Raw genomic sequence first — 7,957 nt, forward strand, 5'->3', positions numbered from 1 at the left:
TTGTGGAAGTCCTGTTAGGAAACATGGCTTTACAAGTCCTTTCCACCAGGAGACAACAGCTGCAGAACATCTGGGTGTGCCAGTGTTGAGAGCACCAGCAAAGATCAAAGTGGAGAAGTTGGTGAACAATGGCAGTGGCCTGGCGGAGGGCAAGTGGGGTGCTGGCTGTGGGACCAGGGGAGTCCTGACTGATTTAGGAGGCGTGTGATGGTCTGTGCCAGCAAGCAGAATAGTGCTGTGGCCTTGGCACACTGCTAATACTGGAATTCAGTGGGGTCACTGGGCAGGCTGAGTGTGTGAGCTGCTGGAGGGACCCAGGTTGCCCACATGTAAACATCCAGTCTCCCTCTTGCCAGCCACAGAAAGGAGCAGGATGTGGCTGCTGGCGATGCCTGTCACGTATATGTAGTGTATATGTGTGCTATCCCAGCCTGCTGGGAACACTTCTTCTTTGGGACTGCTTGGGCTGAGGGAGAGAAAGCAGTGGTAGTTTCTGAGGTTTCGAGTTTGCTCGAGTTTCTCAGGCTGTTTCTGGAGCCACCCAGAGTTCTCTTCCTTGAAGCATTTCAAGTCCTGCTAATTTTCAAAATTCAAACAGACACAGCCCTAAGCTAGTTGATCTGACTTCAGAGCTATTCTTACGCTGAGCTGTTGGATGATCTGATCTCCTGAGATGTCTTCCATCTCAGTTTATGACCTGGTTCTTGTGAAAAGTAGGATCTTTTAGCCTGGAGAAGAGAGGTTTCTGGAGAGACAGTATTGTGGCCTTTGAATATGTAAAGAGGGTATAAGACAAATGGAGAAAGACTTTTTAGGAAAGTTTGCAGAGACAGGATAAGGGGCCATGCTTTCAAACTGAGACTAGGTTTAGATTGGCTAAAAGGAAAAACTTTTCTACAATGAAGCTGGTGAGACACTCAAACGGGTGTTCCAGAGAAGTTGTGGATGCCCCATCATTGAGAGTGCTCCTTATCAGTTTGGCTAGTCTTGAGCAATTTGATCTACTGTAAGATCTACCTGGCAAGGAAGTTGGACTAGATGATCTTTAATCACAGACTGTTGTATGATTCCGTGGAAGACAGAATGCAATAAAGTTCATATTTCAGATTTTGGCGCAGACATATTTATTTTTTCTCACTTTATGCATCATTGCAATGACAACTTGTTAGCTTCTGAAATGATTAGCTGAGATTGATTTCCTTCCTTAGTTTCATTTTCTCTGTTATTCCTTCACTCTTGGACTTTTTTTTTCACTAGATTCCCTCTTTCAGTAAACTGCCCTTAAGTATCACTTTGCTCCCCACCTGGCTTTTTTTTTTTTTTTCAATGACACCTTTTCACTGGTTCGTTTTGGGCCTTTGCTGCTTGAAGTCCAGCAGCCTCCTTGTCTGAGCATTACGGAGCTTTCTTTACAGCTTCATCACTATGCAAAAAGCCATAAATTACTGTGTTCCATCTCACATACCATCAAGTATCACACTAATATTCCCTCTGCTGAATAGCTGGTTGGTTTACATAGACCAGCCAAATACCAGGAAATCCAGATGGCAGCAAGAATCTTGTAGACTACTCCCGCTGTTCATTTAAATTCTGGAGAAGTCACGTGAGGTATCACATTCTCTTGAAAGAAGTGTCTATCATCTCGGACATTCTAGAATGGGCTATTAATATTGTCATGAGTTTCTGGCTAGACTTTTTAGTATGCAAATTCAAATTCAAATGATCTGAAATGATAGAACTTCAAGAATTTTTTTTTCCCAGAATCGAAGTATGATGGAGTTCCATAGGGAGAATCTTAATCTTAGTTATTCTATTCCATCTCACATCATGGCTGGGGGAAGGGAGAAGGGAGTATCTTTGGGGGACAATGGGTTCCGGTGTAGTCAGTAAGCTGGGCAGAGGAGCCATCAGGTATTGTCTGTTGTTGGGCGGGGGGGGATTCGTGTGAACTCTTCCTTTCTTGTACCCTGCCACTAGTATTGTTGCTAAAATTGTTTGTTTTCTCATCCAAGTGACAAAATCAGCACACTTAATGAGGGATGAAGAGGGAGCAGCGACCTCAGAACAGGAGGAAGAAGAAGCAGAGCCTGCTGTCCTCCAGAAGAAAAAAACACTACCAGCCAATTTTGCATCATCTGTGAACTTCCTGGGCGTGTACTCTATCCCCTTGTCCAGAACACTGAGCAAGATATTAAACAGGACTGGGCCCAAGACCGAGCCTTGGGGACCAGCTGGATGAACTCTATTTCCCACCACTCTGTGGGCCTGGCCATCACCCAGTTTGTCACCCAGCAAACAGCCCACCCATGCAAACCATAAGCAGACAGTTTCTTCAGGAGAATGATGTGAGACTCATTGCAAAAAGGATCAGGGAGATGCCTAGGAAGAGTCTCAGGTGAATCCAGGAGACTATAGTGGAGGACTATTCAGTTTTCCAATCAATTTGCTTAAAAAACTCTACAAAACCGTAATAAACAAACAAACAAACAAACAAACAAACATAAAAAGCAGACCAAACAAACACACAGAACCCCCCAACCAATAATCCCCAAAGAGACAAAAAAAGCCCCCAAAAAAGCCCACCAAAAAACCCACCCAAAACTGAAAAAAAACCCCAAACCCAACACAAAAAATCAGGGTGAAGGTTTTTAGTAACTTTAAAAATAACAAAACAAAACAAAACTAAAAAAACCCCAGAAAGTCACATTTCTAAAGGTGCTGTCCCAGCCTCTTCTCTCAGCAGGGAGGACATCCTGAAGTGGAGCCAGTTGGAAGAAAGCGGGACAGGGCAGCACCTGGGCCATTGTCTCAGGACGGCCCTGTGGCTGCCCCATTGCCAAAACCTGGACACATAAATCAAACACAGGTATGCACATGTGCTTAGACACAGCAAAAATATATTTGTCTGAAAAGAATACTGGTCCATTTCTATCACTGGAAAGAGCATAATGCCTCGTCTCAGCTTTCTTTTCAGTCATTACAAATGTTTCGAAAATAAAGGAGTGCAGAAAATGGAAATATCCAAGATCAACATGAGGACCAGTAACAAAGATTCCATTTTTGAAACTGCATTGGGAATCCTCTGCAGAAATTGACTCAGAGCTCTAAGATTTACAAAAAAGACCAAGAGGACTGGAGTCAATACAACACAGTGTCTGGAGACTTCAGCTGGTTACCTTGATTTCTCAAATATGATGGAGAAAGCACCTTAGCAACTACAGCTGCCAGTTCTCTCAGGGCCCTGACATGCCTCTGGGTGGGTCCCATGGTCTTGCATGCTCAGGTTCCTCAAGTGGTCTGAAAGCTGACCTGCTACTATGGGTTAGAATCAAGTCCACCAGTCCAATAACCTGAGAGATGTGGAAATAGTGACTGGCAGTAAAAATTGAGACCAACACTTGTTGAGTACCTCAGCCTTCTCCTTGTCTGTTGTCACTAGTCCTGTCTGGCTTATGGGGGGGGGGGGGGGGGGGGGGGAATAGGGGAGGTGTGATAGGTTTCTTTTCATCTTCCTTTTCCCACTGAAATACCCGTAGGTGCCTTTATTATTCTTAGTTTTGGCATGCTTTTCCAAATTCAGCTTCAACTGAGCCTTAGCTATACTGATCCCATCCTCACACACTCATGTGTTACCACTGTATTTTTCCCATGATTTGTCTCGCTGTGTATTGTCTGCATATTACCTACTTGCATCACATCTATTAATTTTCAATAACCTTCTGGCTTTAACTTGTTTTCAAAAAAAACCCTTTTTGAACCTTTCCACCTCAGAAATTCACCTGGGAAACCCCAAATCCCCAAAATTCACCCCGAAGTCCCCCCTGGGACGCTCAGCACTCACCTGGCAACTCCCAAAAGCCCACAAATTCACCCCAAAATTCACGGGGGACCCCCAAATCCCAGGGCTTCACCCCAAAATCCCACCTGCAACCCCCAAAACCCCTCAAATCACCCCCAAGACCCAGTCCCCCCAACACCTCCCAAATTCACTCCAAAATGTCTCCAATCCCCCTCAAAACCCTCCCAGATACCCCCAAATCCACCAAATTCACTCCCAGACCCATCTGGGACTCCCAAAAATCACCAAAATTCCCCGGAAAATCCACCTGCATCCCCCCAGATTCATCCCAAAATTCTCCCACGACTTCCAAATGCTCACCTGGATACCCCAAAATCGACAGAATTCACCCCAAAATACGTCTGGCATTCCCAAAACTCACCTGAGAACCCTAAAATTCACACGTATACCCTAAAATTCACCAAATTCACCCCAAAATTCCCCTAAGATCCCTAGAATTCCACAAATTCCCCCTAAAATTCAACTGGGACTCCCCACATTCCACAAATTCACCCCAAACCTCGCTACCCGGGATCCCCCAAAATTCCACAAATTCTCCCCCAAAATCAACCTGGGACCCCTCAAAACTCACCTGGATCTCCCCAAATCCCCGCCCCGCCCCGCCCCCCCCAATTCACCTGGGCACTCCCAAATCCCCAGAATTCAACCCAAAATTCACCTGGGACCCCAAAAACCTCCAAATTCGCTCCAAAATGATTGGCAACTTTACACACTCCATTTTCCCACAAAAGGATCTAGAGCCCTGTGCGCTTCGTATACAAACTAAATGCAAAAAAACTTTCTATTCATTCTCAGCAAAAAGACTTCCTATTCCTCCTTCTTTTGGACAAAACTGCCTTCACTTTCAAACTTATTCTCTTGCTCACTTACCTGCATAATGCTTAGTCCCTGTTCTGCATGCTCATTTTCTTCACTTTTACAAGGAATCCTCTCCTCATCTTCTTCTTCCTCTGCTTCTTCCATTTCCTGTGCCAAGATCACCCGTTTCTCTGTTAGATTTCTTTCTCCAGCTGATTTTTTGACAACTGTCCCTATCTTCTGGCACCGCTCGCTCGAGAGAGGCGATTGTCCCGCTCTGCTCTGGGCTGGGACTGCGCTCTCTTCAAGCCCTGGGGGCAATTTTGGATGCCACAGCGTCAGAAAGACCTCAGGCTATTGGAGAAATGTCCAAAGGAGGGACACAGGGATAGCGAAGAGGCTGGAGGGAAAGCCATACAAAGAGTGGCTCAGGGCATTTGGTTCAGCTGCAGAGAGGACACTGAGCTCACACCTCACTTGGGACCTCTCAGCTCCTCCCAAGGGCAGCACAGGGACAGCTTTGCTCTCTGCTCTCTGCGACCAGGGACAGGAGCCAAGGGAATGCCAGGAGCTGTGTCAGGGGACGATTAGGCTGGCTATCAGGGAAAGGTTTTTTTCCTCAGAGGCTGGTCGGGCACTGAATAGGTTCTCCAGGCAATGGGCACAGCCCCAAGGCTGCCAGAGATCCAGGAGCGTTTGGCCAATGCTCTCAGGGATGCAGAGGGTGGGACTGTTGGAGTGTCTGTGCAGGGCCAGGAGTTGGACTTTGACGATCCCTAGGGGTCCCTTCCGACTCAGGAAACTCTTACCATTTTCCCCTCTTTCCTCTCCTTGCACAATGCTCTCAGCTTACTGTTCCACCGCATGCTCCACTTCTGAAACCTCCGCTACTTCTTTCCAGTTCAAGCACAGTTCTACTGGTTACAATCCAAAGATAGACAGATTGAAAAACAACCAAAAAGAAACACCTGTTTGGAATGTCGTGGTCTTATCTGCATCTCCAACTATGAAGTCGATTGTGCCTTGCAAGTTCTAAAACTTGCAAAACAACAACAACAAAAAACACCCACCACACCGTTTTAACATAGGGATTTGCCTTCTTCTAAGAAATCCATATCCCTTCTCAAAATGGATCTATTTCAGGAAGAGATCATCTTGAATAGATCACTTACTACCTAAAGAACCTGGAACACTCAAATCCGTAATGATAAGCCTGTTACCTTGTCGTTTTCTGTTCCAAAGGCAAATGCATTTGCTCAAGTGCCGTTTGTAACAAGGACAGAGCTCAAAGTGTGGCTCTGAGAAATGTTTTGGTTTCTCTCTCCTATCTCCATCAAAAGCACTTTCTTCAATGGCTGAAACAATACTTGATACAGTCTGAATTTTAAAGGTCATGAAAATTTTCTCCAAAGTGAAAAATTAATATAGCAGTCAGGTTTGAAACCAACGGGAATTTTTGTTTTACCTGTTTGAAGATTCCCTTCACACTAAAATGCTGGCTGATGGATACCTAGAAGAAATCAATTCCCACAAAATGCTTCTGGGTAAGCCATTACGTCATCCATTACAATTTGCTTCAGTGTCCCGTTCCTGTCCAATTGAAGGTCCCTGTTTAAGAGACTCAAGTGCGGAGAGAAATAAAATTAAATATGACTACAGTGCCTTTAAATCGAAATCGAACTTCCTGATCAATCTCATAAAACCTTTAGGCTAAATGTTGCCATTGATCTGTTTCTACTGAACACAATCACGTCCTGGCTTGTTAGAGATTAGTTCATTACAAAGAAAGAAACGCAGAGAAGTTAAAATATTTCCAAAGAAGCATTTGACATCCTTCCTTTTGGATGGGGAACCACACCAACACTGCTTACATAAGAGGTCAAATGACTGTCTTCCATGTTAGTTCTGCACTGTGCTCAGCGGAGCCTTTCTGGTTTATTTGCCTTTGACTTGGACATAAAGCTGAGTCTTGATTCAAGAAAAATCAATATTCACACTTGTTTTCATTTACACGGACATTGGCTTGGTCTCCTAAACAAAGAGAATGATGGGGAATTTTTGTACGAGTTCAGATAGGTAACATTCTCTTTCCGCAACCTGGCATTGTATTTTCACTTGGTCTGTTACCTCTGGCTTTGTTTTAACGGCTCAAATTATTAGGAAGAGTATCAAACCTCCAGCTCTAACCACAGTCCCACTGCGAGGTGTGTGAAGGTATGTGCATCTGCCCCTCAGGTCCACACTGCTCTTCTAATGTGCCTCTGATCGAGCAGGTAGGAAAGACCTCCTGGCTGTGTGAACAGTGCTGCTTCCTCTACGGCTTCAGAGCTGCTGCTAAGATCTTCAGGAAGGAGAGCGGTATTGTACCCATTTTTAGATGGTTTTTAAAGTTGCCGGTGCTTGGCTGTCTTAAACGTCTGAGTTCCTAGAACTTTGAATGAGATCAAATCTATGAGTGAAGAGATGATGGTGCAGACCAACTTCTGATTCCGGTGATCCAAGAATCTGCACTACTACTTTTACCTTCTGAATAAGGCATGGATGTGATGGTATGCACAGTAATACTGATGTGCTATGGTTTTTGAATGATAGCAGTCTTCCTTTGTCCCATTCCTAAACCGTGGGCATTATTTGCCTTAACCTTGTTCAGTAGGGACATTATTCTATATTCTTACATGAAGTGAAAAGCACTCTTTTTCCATACCTTCACACAACAGCATTAAAACAAGGCCTAAGTAGTACAACCAATGTTCAAAGATGCTCTACCTTTTAAGTTTACAAAACATACCAAATTCATACCTTGTTCTAAGTTGATCTCAAGAAGAAAGGGTGTTCTCCAAATACTCCTTCAGCTCTTCCTCACAGCTCACCGTTTGCCTTTTTTCTAAGATTGTATCCAGATCACTTTCATCATCTAAGGCCACATAAAAAAGCTAGTAAAAATGGTTTCGTAGATACTAAAATCTCCCCAGCTCTTTAGGATTCAAGGAAGTTAATTATGCACATATCTTCTACACCCAGAAGAGAAAGCTACCTCAGCAAAACTCATCGCCTATGAAAATCTTCCTAGATAATGAACACCTCTGACACTGCCACCCCAAGTTGGTGTTCTGAAACAATGAGAACCTCACATCCAATCAGACTCTAGACCTGCACAAGATCTCGTCATAGCAACTTGCAGCCACTTTCTACAGAAAGCAGCAGTGATCTCTATCGCTGTTGCCATACCAACAATAAGACAGGACTGTCCATTCAGCGTGAATCAAGCAGTTAGCAAAAATGCACCTGACAGAATGAAAC

At 44.4% G+C, this 7,957-nt stretch overlaps 1 long non-coding RNA gene across 1 annotated transcript; it reads right to left on the bottom strand.

Moving 5' to 3' along the window:
- Positions 1-4,729: 4,729 nt before the first annotated feature.
- LOC148222888 (uncharacterized) lies at positions 4,730-7,571 on the bottom strand. The gene is made up of 4 exons (XR_015805011.1): positions 7,457-7,571; positions 6,123-6,277; positions 5,467-5,571; positions 4,730-4,825 (listed from the first exon to the last, which is right to left on the bottom strand). It is a non-coding gene; the product is annotated as an uncharacterized LOC148222888 (long non-coding RNA).
- Positions 7,572-7,957: the final 386 nt, after the last annotated feature.

This window comes from Sturnus vulgaris, chromosome 8, assembly GCF_052056855.1.
Source record: "Sturnus vulgaris isolate bStuVul1 chromosome 8, bStuVul1.hap1, whole genome shotgun sequence".
Lineage (NCBI taxonomy): Eukaryota > Metazoa > Chordata > Aves > Passeriformes > Sturnidae > Sturnus > Sturnus vulgaris.